Source organism: Schistocerca gregaria, chromosome 10 (assembly GCF_023897955.1).
Source record: "Schistocerca gregaria isolate iqSchGreg1 chromosome 10, iqSchGreg1.2, whole genome shotgun sequence".
In the NCBI taxonomy this organism is placed as follows: Eukaryota; Metazoa; Arthropoda; class Insecta; order Orthoptera; family Acrididae; genus Schistocerca; species Schistocerca gregaria.
Window position 1 is genome coordinate 220,451,941 of NC_064929.1, and position 11,226 is coordinate 220,463,166.

At 37.4% G+C, this 11,226-nt stretch overlaps 1 long non-coding RNA gene across 1 annotated transcript in view; it reads left to right on the plus strand.

Annotated features, from left to right (window-relative positions):
- LOC126293529 (uncharacterized) overlaps window positions 1-4,479 on the plus strand; it is a 36,580-nt gene extending 32,101 nt beyond the window's left edge. Inside the window, exon 3 of the long non-coding RNA XR_007552300.1 lies at window positions 3,959-4,479. This is a non-coding gene — a long non-coding RNA (uncharacterized LOC126293529). The remainder of the gene's footprint in view (window positions 1-3,958) is intronic.
- Window positions 4,480-11,226: the final 6,747 nt, after the last annotated feature.

The window sequence follows — 11,226 nt, forward strand, 5'->3', positions numbered from 1 at the left end:
GGTGGTGGGAGGATTTGGGGTATGTAAGGAAATGGCATGGGAATTCTGATTGGTGGGGAGGGGAGAGGGCAGGGTATACCCTGTATGAAGACCTTTGTGTGACCTTAAACGTAGTGGGGAACAGCATTCTTGTCACTACTGATGTGTTGTCCACAGGTGGTTAGGCTACGTGGGTTTTATTTTTGTGGTGTGGGAGGTGGTGACATCAACTGTGACAAATAGGGGTTCAGGAGGTAAAGAGGCGAGGATGGTGGAAAGATGGTGAAGGAAGTGGTTAGTATCATTAATGTGGGAGGCTAGGTTTCAGGCAAGTGGGTGGAGGTGTTGGTCAACAAGAGCTGAAATTCTTCCAGAGGGACCACAATAGCTGGCTACAATGGGCCACCCAGGATTGTTGGATTTGGGGATTATGTGGAAGGGTGCTGTTGGCTTGAGGAGCAAGATCATTATGAGTAAATGCTCCATAAAAGAAAGAATGATGCCTGGATAAAGTTTGATGCTACATTCCACCTTTCAGACGAAAAATATACAAAATTTGTTTTGATGCAAACAAAACAGTTGTATTCTTGCTTATTCCACCTCCACACAATTGAGCTCCGTTAAATAGAAAGTGGGCAAGGGGCAATGTCCCTGCAACCTAAAAGCACACTGTTTGTGTATCCTTCTAGTCATGACAACCTACAATAATAGATTAATAGTGATTTATTTAGCTTATCAATCATTTCTGTAACTTTTTTGGAGAGTGTTGTAAATTTATCTTTTTAACTGATTAGTGTTTAGTGAATACACGTAATCCCCATGTCCAGTTTTCTTCTACTGTCATCAAAGAATTTTCGACGTATCTAAAGTGCATGTACAGTATGAAGGGCCGATTCAAGAACATTATACTGCACAAGTGACTTATCGTACTCCTCCACCCTTCCCTCACCACATTTGCCATTGTACACTTTCATCCATGTCAGTTTCCACTACTAATTGTGATGTACAGTACATAAAAATTTTGCACTTGAGTTATGCTGTCAGCTCGGTTCCCCAGGCATCTGCTATTACTTGTGGTATGTGCTGTACAGAATTCTTATAGTTATGATGCAGCTAGTGCCTCTCCAAGTTTGGCACTCCAGCTCTCTATTTGTGTCACCTGTGTCTTGAACTGGTCCTTTCTGTATGGTATATGTAACATAATTGTTAGATACAGCAATCATTTCTGACCTATAATGATGTGTAATTATCTTGAACATATGAACTATATGGTGATTGTTATCTTTCCTCCTTCCATTATTCTCACTGCATCATTTTATTGATATACAATTTTCATAAAATAATACCACATAATGAGCTAGTTAATTATAAACAGGCTGAGTATCTGGGGCAGTTATATGATGCTTCGTAAGCCCAGCATCAACTACATACTCACTGACACCCCTACCTAGCTTGTTGAGGGCATGAACGAGCTTGCGAGCAGTATTACAGTCTTGCAGGTTCTGTAAACTGTGCAGCTGCCTCTGGCCCAGGGCACTCAACTTGACAGCCTGAAGCTCTCGCTACACCTCATAGCTGCCCACTCTGGCCCATTCATCATTGTCTGACTTTAGGGACCTGTCTTAAAGAGAAAATTAGTTGAAATGTCAATCAACTTAAAGTACACACGACAAGTCATAAATGAGGGAAAACTTAAGATGTGCAGTTGAAACATACCACCCTAAACATATACTAGAGTAGTAAATGTATCGATGTATGGTTTTCACTATGTTATAGCAGACAATGTGGTGAATTTTCTGATGTACAAAACAATTTTTTTATGTTTTTATGCCAAATTATAACACTAATTTTGTTATTTTTAAATGAAAACTATGTGTCTTCAAAGTGAATTTCAAAACCATAGTGTGTGGAACTTAGTAGCAAGATAACAGTATCTGCCATGATGTTCTAAATGTAAGTAATCTCTTAACTCTGGAATTGTTCGTGTGTATATTGTTATCACATTTATAGCAGGTGCTCAAAATGTTACTTAATTTCTTCTGGATTTGTTAAGGGCTCTAGATATCTGGATGAAACAAGAAGTCATGTAGGTGCCACACCTGGATTGCCTTTTCTTAGTTGTGATAGTTTCTAATAACTTCTGTTGAGGACTACATAGCCAGATACATTTAAAATTTCTGTGAGTAAAACAGGGACCAATGATCGGATTCCTATAAAGTTTGCTCAGCACACTGGGTGACCGAGGTAACAGCTTATCCATTTCTTTCAACCAGTGTGGATTTTCAAGTGGACAGGTAATGCATATTGTGAAAATATATTTGGTCATGATCTGTAAATGATGCTTTTTCCATAAACAAAATCTTACACAGGAACACTGCATTCATAGACACCAGAACAGTCACATAAACTGTTGATGGGGTGAAATGTGGAAACGGTTAAAATGGGTCGGGATGCGCTATTTGCAGAACACTCATTTTGATTAATCCCTCTCACCTGCTAGAGCTTCCTACTGGTGACATGTTGATTTTGTGTTACTGCAGTTATAATGTTAGTTCCATTTCTCTCATGTATTACTGTTCTTTCTTTAAGGATGAAAATGTAAAGAGTAAAATGTGATTCTTGAATTTATCATTATGTTTGCAAATGAAGATCGTATGGGATTGGAACAATCAGGACATGTTCCAGTACAGGATAGCACCACAGCTCCAACAGTTTGACAACAGTGATTGTAAACAAAAACTGTATCCACATTTTCAACTGTTGTTTACATTGTGAAAATCTGAATATCTCCACAAACAAGTTGCCCTACTGCTACAACAACTGAACAAATATTAATGCACTTCAAGCATCAGAGTGAACTCACAAACTTTAGTTGGGTTATGTGTTGACAGAATGGGCAGAGTCACACCACATGAAATTTGAGCTGTGAACACAGAGTGGTCGATATTGCTAGGGACCACACCATTTGGAATGCTAGAGAAATTGAGCTGTCTGGCAACTGTCTGCTCCTAGCTCATGCACACACATGAGAACCTCTAAAAGTTCCTTTCAGATTTTCCAAGCAATAGCTGTAGTAACATATATTGATTGAAGACCAGTTTAACTAGGAATATATTTTGATCTTAAAATATCAGATAAAGAGAAAAAAAATTTTTTTGAAAAATTATAGCTCTTCCTACCTCACCAAAAAGTGCATCAAAACACATACAATGTTCATTGATAACACATGCAAGGCAGGTCTGCATATCTTCTCAGCCTGTTTAGAGACAGAGACAGAGACAGAGACAGAGAGAGGGGGGGGGGGGGGGATCAGGTGGGCAAGCAAGTCATTTTTCATAAACATGGTTATTCGTGGATGTATTTCTTAGTGAGGCGAAGTAAGAGTTGGGATTTATGTTGTTACAACTATTATTTTAAAATGGCATTATAAGCCATAATGACAAAATTTGTGGATAAATAACGTGTAATAATATTCTCCATTCTATTATTTCTATACTTTGGAACAGCTATGAGTAGTTATTGGAAGGGGCAAGATACATAGGTATCCCACATGATGTTTATTGCTGTTGAACACTGAACTGTATTGTCAATAGAAGTGTGCTCAGTTGACCTCTCTACCAGTAACAAGACAAAAGTGAACAACTTCTCACACTTTCCAGAGTTTCTACTATAGAAAAATGTAGGATTACTTTCCACGTACCAATTTATACAGTAATTACAACTTGGGTGATAGGAAATATTTAGGTTTTCTTTAGCTCCTTCTGTGTCAGTCTCATCATCTTCAGAGCAGCAATAACAACCACCACCTTAAATTATTTGTTGTATATATTCTAATCTCTGTTTGCCTCTGCAGTTCTTGCCCTCTACAGTCCCTGCAGTAAAGTGGAAGTTATTCCCTGATGTTTTAGCAGAGTTGTTTTCCACATATATCTCTCCCTACCAATTCACCTAATGTCTTATCTGTGTGCTTCATTTTCAGCATCCTCAGTCCAAAGCATAAATCACAAGCCTAAGTCCTTTTCTTGACAACACAAGCAAGACAATTCTGCAGCCTAGAGCTATGTGTTGCTTTAGACTATATCAACAGGTGGTGTGTTTGCACATGCCACAAGTGTTGTTGCTCTACAGTCCCACTTTGAAAGCGATCACAGCAACAAAGCCACAGCAGCCTTTGGCCTTAAATAGATTGGGCATACTGCATAAGGGGAACCTAACAATACTGTTGAACACAAAATACTTTTATTGTGTATTTTGTGATGGCAGTACCACACAGCTCGTAAGCATTTGTGAAAACACCATTGTTCCACCACCAAGAGATCATCATCAGTTATTCTGTATATCAAGGGAGATAACTCCTTAAATGCATTTCATATGTAACTGTCAATACAATGCAGTCTAATGAAGTGTTTCTGTTACCTTGTACAACATTCAGTCAATTCATATTAGCTATAAACCATATGGAACTATTGTTTTATCACTTAGTGTACTAATTTTCACTGTGTGTGCATGTTATCATTAATAAGATACTGTGTATGTAACTATGTTCCAACATATTGTCAGCCTACATATTATAGTTCATTATGGTTAATGTTTCCTGTAAGGAATTAGAACCTAACTGTGATAATATGTACATATTACTTCAAGTCAGTAATGTACCATACATAAATATATTAAAAATGTACTTTCTTGTACTCCACTTACATTAAAACTAAAGAGTGTTGTTTCCTTCAAAGGTCACAGTGTAAAGAAAACATTGCACATACAAAATGTGAGGAGGAGAAAATTTAGATAGAAGAGAATACAAATATGTGTGTGTGTGTGTGTGTGTGTGTGTGTGTGTGTGTGTGTGTGCGCGTGCGAGTGTACACCTGTCCTTTTTTTCCCCTAAGGGAAGTCTTTCCGCTCCCGGGATTGGAATGACTCCTTACCCTCTCCCTTAAAACCCACATCCTTTCGTCTTTCCCTCTCCTTCCTGAAGAAGCAACCATCGGTTGCGAAAGCTAGTAATTCTGTGTGTGTGTTTGTGTGTTTTGTTCATGTGCCTGTCTGCCGGCGCTTTCCCACTTGGTAAGTCTTGGAATCTTTGTTTTTAATACATAGTATACTATTGCATACAAAGTATAGATTGCTGAGTTTCTATATATGACTGTCATATATGATCAGAGTGTCATATGATATACAACATGTATAATTTCATTTCATTTCATTTCATTTTATTATCTTCCTGTAAATCATTTATGTGATTTAGAAATTGTCACAAGTTTAATTAACTTGCAAAGTACATGTAGTACAAACATAACAAAATGCCACTTAAGTAACTTTTTTCAATGCATTTTTGGGAGTACAACATTTGTGATGAACATGTACATAAATGTTAAGACAATAATTTTACGCACATTCAAAGTACTCATCTAAGTCATAGAAACTTTTTCTTAAAAGGTAATTTTTAAGCTCTGTCTTAAATTTTACTTAATCAGTTATTTCCTTCATTTACACTGTTTACCCCAGAATACTATACCATAGGACACAATAGACCAAAAGTAAGCAAAATACACTAATCTAGCTCACTCTATGCTGCATACTCTACATATCATCTTCACTGTGAAACATGCCGAATTGAGCCTGTGGGATAAATATTTGATATGCTCTTTCCAGCTTATGTTTTGATCAAGAAGCATGCACAGAGATATGATTGATTGCACATTCTCCATCTCTTGTCACTCAGTTTTAACAGGAGGTTATTTCCTTCAGTTGCTTTGCCATACTGGTTATAATTTGTTTTAATTAAGTTAAATGTTAATTTGTTTGCATTAAACCACTGGTATACATATTTCATGACTATGTCAGTTGTGGTGGATAGTTATTTTCATCATCACTTCTAATTATGCTTGTGTCATCGCCGAACAACATAATTTTGGTAGCAATATTTAGATTCTTTGTCATTTATATAAACTGAACAATAAGAGCCTAAGAACACTGCCCTGCAGGATGCCTATTTCCCCCTTTTGTGCATCTGAAACCCATTTTACTTTCTGGGTATTGTGGTCTGAGATTATATCTATGACCTGAGTTCTGTCTTGAAGGTAAGATCCAAACCATTTCCACACAACTCTTCTTACTCCTATTGCCTCCTTCTTGTTTGACAAAATTTGGTGATTTACTGTATCAAAGTCTTTTTGATAGACCTAAGTTAATTCCCACTACACATTTTTTGTTGTCAAGATTCCTACAATGTCATCAGTGTAGGCATGGATGACTGATTGTGTGCTGGCCTGAACAGAAGCCATGTTGCTAGCAGTTCAGAAGTTTGTATGCATCTAAGTAACCTTTAAGTCTTATTTTTCACTAATGTCTCCAAAATTTTGGAAAATGATTAGAGAAACTGCGGTCTAACTTTTAGGATTTTCAACCTCTTCAGAAACATCCCTTAGCTGAATGACAAATTGACAATATGTACCAGGGGCTTTACAACTGGTTGTGTAACTTTTTTAATTACTAACACTTAATACATGCCTGCAGACATTTTTGGTTTTACTCTTTATCACCTTTAATGTTTCATTTATATTGGTGGGAGTTAACATCATGTTACTGGCTAGTTTCAAATATGTTAATTTCTTGCATTTGGTAAAGTTTTTGCTTAATGACACAGGCATACTTAAAGAATAGTTATTAATGTAATTTTCCAGATTTTCAACTTTTAATTCAATATTGTCACAGTTTTTGAGTACTATTTCCTGATCCATGAGGCTGTTACCCATTTCCCTTTTCATTATTTTCCAAGTAGTTCTTGATTTACTGCCCAATTTTCCTATTAATATATCACTACTTAGTAATTTTGCTTTTATTATTAACTTTTCTATATATATCTTTCGTAGTTTATTACATGTTCTTCAAACTTGGGGCCAGTAAACTTTTCATTTTAGAGTTAAGCATTTTCATTGCCCTGGATGAATTTCTAATACCTGTTGTAATCCAGGAATTAGTTTGTAAATGCCTGTATGAGTTTGTTCTGACAATATTTTTCAGAAAATGCATTTCAAACTTTAACATAAAGAGGGAAAAGGAAACATTATATGCAGCATTTGTACTTGATTGTAACAATACTTTTGCCGATGATTGGTTAATAACCAGTGTATTTATGAAATGACTGCAACTGTTAGAGGAGAAAGTTCTGTTGTATATTTTATGTGAAGCATTTTTAGTCACTGGAGCTGTGACAATTTTAAGGATTATTTCATTGTGATTGGATACTCCTAGGCTGACATTAATTACATCTTTATCTGTAGTTCCTAGATTTGTGAAGAAATTATCTGAGGCTTTCTGAAGAGTTTGTTACTCTTGTAGGGCTAGTGATGTACAGATACAAGTTGAAGCTCTGTAGAACATTCAGGAACTGATCTTGCCTTTTCAGTTAACAAGCGTGTTATGTATGCAAACTCTCTGTATCATTTTCCATTTGACTTGTGGACATAAAACAGCTATGTAGTCACCAGTATAAGGTGTGTGTCTGCATGAAATGTTGGAATTAGATTGTACATGTAGAATGAACATTAAGTGTTTGGTACATTTTATTATTGAAAATATAATGTACTTTAAAAATTGACAGCAGATAATGGTGTATAAGTGCATCACATGTAAGTAATTTGTTATATGTATGTACACTATCAGCAGCAATAGTTACTGTATCATACTTTTAATTTCTATGTCTTTGATGGATTTTATGCTGTATAATGCCATAGGCCATGTTAACTGTTTTAAATCACTTTGTTAGTAGGTGATGTATTGCGTGAATTTTCATAAGCAACTTGCTACTAGGTGATGTGTTATTAGGTGACTTTTCATTAGTACATACACCAAGTAGTATTGTATTGACAGTGAAATATGAAATGCATTTCACAGGTTATCTCCTTTTGTACACAGGGTACCTTGCAATGGTCTGAGGATTGAAATTGGTCATAATATCTCAGCAGCTCTTGATGGTGGAACTGTGACATTGTATAAATAAAACAATAGAAAATCCATAATGGAATGTAACAAAATTATGAAAAGGATAGCTGCTACTCACCATATAGTAGAAATTCTGAGTTGCAGATAGGCACAGCAAAAAGAATGTCACAAAATAATCTTTCGGCAAACAAAGCCTTTGTCAAAAACACACACTTCTCTCTCTCTCTCTCTCTCTCTCTCTCTCTCTCTCTCTCTCTCTCTCTCTCTCTCTCTCACTGGCTCCAGCTGTCAGAGACTGTGGTGTGTGTGTGTGTGTGTGTGTGTGTGTGTGTGTGTGTGTGTGTGTGTGTGTCTCACCTATTTTTGTTTTGATGAAGGCCTTGTTAGCCGTTTTGTGACAGTCTTTTTGTTGTCCCCATCTGTGCCTTAGCATCTCTGCTGTATTGCAAGTAGCAACTATCCTTTCATAATATTGTTACATTATTAAAAATACATTGATTGTGGTGGGTATTCCCTTTCCTTTTCAGACATCATTGGTAATTGTACCCTTTGTGTAAGCTGAGGCTGAATCATGTAATGAAAGAATTGTGATAGCAGCAGATATTTTGCAGCATCTGACTCAAGGTGAGCTCACTGTCAGTAGAGTGCATGGGAGAAGGTATTTCGCACAGCTCCAGGTAACGGTAGCTCATTCCATTCCATTCCATTTCCATATGGTGAGTGGGAAGAATGCTTAACATCTCTCCAGCAAACTTGCATATCAAACTCTCATAAAACTTGCATATCAAACTCTCATAAAATTGCTCAAATTTATGTCAAATGCAGGCAGTACACACTGCTGTGAAGATGGGAAACTTAATGAATGTAATATGTGCAGAACACAACTCAATCACAGCAGCTGATTTCCTAACAACTGCAGTTACATTTTGATCTTTATCTTTCAAAAGTGTCCTAAAAACAAGCAAGTCAACAAATTGAATGAGGGAATATTGTCCTAATTATGTGTATATCTACACTGGAATTTAGTGGCAACAATTTTCCAAAACAAACATGCTGCCAAAAGTTGTAGAACACACAATTGAAACATGCACATGTTGGTGGACTATGGAGACCCATTATTCATGACACGTGCAAACTTCCAAAAATTCTCAAATATATACAGTACTTTGAATCATATAGATATATCTTGAAATTATGTAGAACATCAAGTAAAAGCAGAAATGTATGATGACATGAGCTTTACCCAGCATACTGAATGTTCAAATAACTTATGGGACTGCAGCCAGTAACATTATTGACAACCACAAATATTTCGACATTTTAATATCCCATCATTTTTATAGTATGGGTACACCAGTCTAAATCCTCAGTCATCAAAACTGTTACAGAATATAAAGGTTGGCAAAAGAATGTCCTGGATTGCCGGTAGTGGTGCGGGCAGTTTTCAGCTGTCAAGTGCAAATGGCTACAGTTGAAAACAGTAGTCATCTACAGAGCTAAGGTGTTTCCACAGAGACATATACACAGTTGCATTATGTGACTGGATGAAGTAGATGCACAAATCAGCCACACTGAGCTCACTGCAGCTGCATGGGATCATCTTTTATTGACTATACTTCAGCACCATCACACAACCAGTGGTGGTGGTCATCAGATGTTATCAGTGGTAATATATTAACCAAAAGCGGGTAGCTTTAATCCTGTCCCTCTGTTGTTTCACCAGGATGACAGCAAGATCCCAAGCATAATTCAGACAAATACATTCCATATCTATTCATAAAACATGTAATTTACAGCACAGAATACAGCAAGGGTCCTTTTTTTCTGCATTCATCATCCAAACCTATGCATGGGTTTGGATAAAATCCGTCCAAAATATGTGGAATTAGGACAGAAAGAGGACCTTTAAGTTATGTGTGAAATGTTAGATATATTTACTTCGCAAATGTAGATTCTGACATGTGGTCTCAACATACACACAGAGGAAATACCAGAAGTCACCTTACATATACGTAAACATTCACAAATTCTGCATTAAGCCTAGATCCCGTCACCACCTACACAACTTTGCGAAAGACAGACAGAATAGTATTTTTTTTTTCCTCCTACTAAAAACGGAGAAATCTGTGAAGCTAATAAAGCATATCTGATGTGCCTCCACTTTGCTTGTACGATACACAGGCACATCCTGCCACCTGTGGTCCTTGCGGGTCATGTCGATGTACCCCACATTGTCTGATGACTGGCTGCTGCTACTGCCATTGACTGGTTAGTGTGTTTCCCATCTTGACCAGCTACTTCTGCAGGTGACACAGCTCTTCTAACATGTAGCCCCACATCTCCTGAATGCGCTGTGTGACGCTCTGTCTTACCACCTTTCAGCACTGCTCTGGCTTGTGATGTTGCTCTAGGGCAAAAATTGAACAAACTGCCATTGAAACTGTTTTCGGTCAAAAGACACACAGAATTGTGGCAGTACTCCTGTCAGCATGTACAGAGGCTGCAAAATCGCCACATATTATTCATATGGCACACTCCTGTGCAATGAAAACTGTGAAACATGAGTTGTCCAAGAAGATAATATAATATGATATTACTGAATGAAAATAATGGAAGTACTGTATGTCAACGTATTGATTGGTTTCTCTGCAAGACTTGCAGTGACTGAATTGGAAAATTGCTGAAATGCAGTGTTTTAAGACTTTTAACACACACACACACACACACCCCGCCCAGTTTTCTTGTCAAAACCAAAAGGAAGGTCGGTGAATGCAAGTGAGGCAACCAGATACTGAGACAAGTTCAATCCTGAGAAGGAAACCAGTCATATCCTTTGCGAATAAAGCATCTCAATTTCCACTTTAACTGATTTGGGGAAGCTGGAGAGAAACCTAAATCTTCTAAACCCAGAATGGGATTTGGATATTCATCCTCCCAAAACACTTCCCGGAAGTCTAGGAATGAAGGGTCAAATATTGAGGGTTTGACAATATTCTCCATTCAGATGTTAGAGAGCTTCAGGAACTAGCCACGCAGTGGGATGTGCTGTAAAGCTTTGAGGACGGAGCGTGAGTCGTGCTTGGGTAGCTCAGTTAGTGGAGCACTTGCCCGCGAAAGGCAAAGGTCCCGACTTCGTGTCTCCGTCCGGTACACCGTTTTAATCTACCAGGAAGTTACAAGTTTTACATTATTTGTCCAGACAGGTCCTTCCCAGCAGATACAGTTGTTTCATGGTTTTCCATATAATTTTACTATTTGAGCTTGCTAATATTACACAACTAAACAACTTCGAGCATTACA